Raw genomic sequence first — 2,374 nt, 5'->3', positions numbered from 1 at the left:
GGTCATCTGTATCTGAATCCTCCTTTGAGGAGCTATCCGTAACCAGCGAGATATGCGCTTCGTCAGATAGCACAATCTTCTCTGAAGACCTTGTTTTCACTCCAGAATTTGCCATCACCATGTCAAATGGCTGATGCACACGAAGAGCAGTTGAATGTACTAACATTGCTAACAAATGTAATATGTAACAGAAAAAGGATGGCCTGATATAATTTACATATAAGATGACTGACTAAGCAGGATGGCATTGCAAAATTCACATATATGATGCCTGGCTAAACAAGATGGCGTTGCATAATTCACATAAACGATGAATAAACTAAACAGATGGCATTCGCACAAAGGATGTCTAAACTAAGCAGATGACATATTTGATGTATAAAGTAAGCAATGCAAGACACCACATGCATGATATAACCAACATCAGCATGCCAATTTAGAGCGAAGACCTCAGGGGGTAAATAGGAGTTGTCTTCTCCTTCTGAATCCCCCTCAGAATAGATATCTTCCTCTCGATTACAATCCAAAATGCGTGGACGGGGGGATGCCTTTGCGCCTACCATGGAGCGACTTCTGCATGAAATTTTATTGCCACACAAGGCTCGTCTCTTTTGCTCTACATGTTCAGTTCCATTGTTTACAATAACTGTCATGCATAGGAATAAAACATAGTGAGATTATGTAAGGACTGCATGCAGAAATCCAGAGTGATGGTAGCAACCTGTGGATAGACCCAAAACCAATAATGGCAGGCAGATAATGGCTTCAATTAAAAAATACAGATAATGTATTCTTTACTGTTTGTTTCCCACCCAACATGAAACTCATAGTAGACACCGGAGATTAACCAGATAGTAGATAGATACTATTGATAGCGGCCCCGATATGTACCCCACAACCATTTAAAAACTCAAGTTTGACCATTAGTTTGGAGCTGACTTAGAGTCTAATCGGTGAACATGACGATAAAGTAGCATGTAATATTAAGCGATGCATAACGTAAGGAGACACGAAAGAGTGCGACCTCTCTTGCGGACCCGTGTAGTCCTCGAGGTCATCTGCTCGGTTGATGATGGTAATGCAGTTTTCATGGCTGCCAGCGGCGGGGAAGAAGATCTGAGGCGGCGAAAGACAGTCTGGAGGCCGGATCCCTACTGTGCTGGACCCTTCTATCGTTGGAGCAGCTGAGCTGGGGTGGACGACGGTGCAGCAGGAGCGGGACAAACCACGCAAGGTTTTCTTTGACAACTATCTGTAAGAGAAGTAATTCTGTAAGGGCTTGTTTGAATTGGAGGAACAATGCAGGGATAGGAAATAGACAGGAATAGGATAGGAATGCACGTGCAAAACAGAGAATTTAAAAACACTGGATTTCTGCCAATCTAGGTGTTTGATTCACAACAATTGGAAGATCACAGGATGCAAAGAAGCATGGTGAGATTAAGTCAAACCACAAGAAAATGTACGGTTATAATGCTATTATGCTACTATCTCTTAGTCTTGTGCTTCACAAATAGGAATTTGAAAAGGAGGACAAGTGAAAATTAAAATTCCTATGTTTTTTCTTTCAAGGAGACACTAAAGGAACAAATCCGTGTGCTCAGTCGATAATATATATAACATGTAGAGTAAAAAAGAGATGCAACACGTGTACAACTTCTTTGGCGAAGCCATGTCGATCTCAGCGTGATTGGGTTGGCCGGTGAGGATGCTCCAGCTGACTTTGCTGTCGGAGGAGGGGAAGAAGATCTTAGGCGTTTGGAGATAGAGCCCGAGGTACTGCTCCGCTGTGATGGAGGGTTTCATCGTTGGAGCAGCTCCGGTGAGTTGTACGACGCCGAGGCTGAAGCAGGACAAGAGAGACAACGAACAACATTAACCTGAGTGGAATTATAATAGCATCTCCAATACATGACATAAAATACATAACCACAAAGTGCTAGATGTAAAATACATCAGCCGCTCATCTCTGAACTTAACTTTCGAAACTGAACGTAACTGTTGAAACTGTATTTAACTGTTGAAACTGAATTTTGCTGTCGAAACTGAATTTTGCTGTCGAAACTAAACGCACTAGCAAGGTGAGGCTACACGTCGGTCGACTGACTTTTTCATCTCTGGTCAGTCGATTTTCTAGCCGTTGCATACGAAATCAAGGGCATGCGGTTCATCTTCCACCTCCACCCCCTGAGCCGCCAGCCAGCACCGGCCAAACAGCAGCCCCCTGCCGCCCGCGGCCGGCAGTGCGCCGCCCCGCCCACCCCCAAAAACACTCCCCACCGCCGCCCCGGCCATCACTCTAGGCCCCCCGTGCCGAGCTTTTTCTCTGGCGATCCCCACGTCACCGCCCGGCCAATGCCCCGCCACTGCCGAC

This window comes from Triticum aestivum, chromosome 6A (assembly GCF_018294505.1).
Source record: "Triticum aestivum cultivar Chinese Spring chromosome 6A, IWGSC CS RefSeq v2.1, whole genome shotgun sequence".
Classification (NCBI taxonomy): Eukaryota; Viridiplantae; Streptophyta; class Magnoliopsida; order Poales; family Poaceae; genus Triticum; species Triticum aestivum.
Note: the sequence above shows the minus strand (reverse complement) of the source record.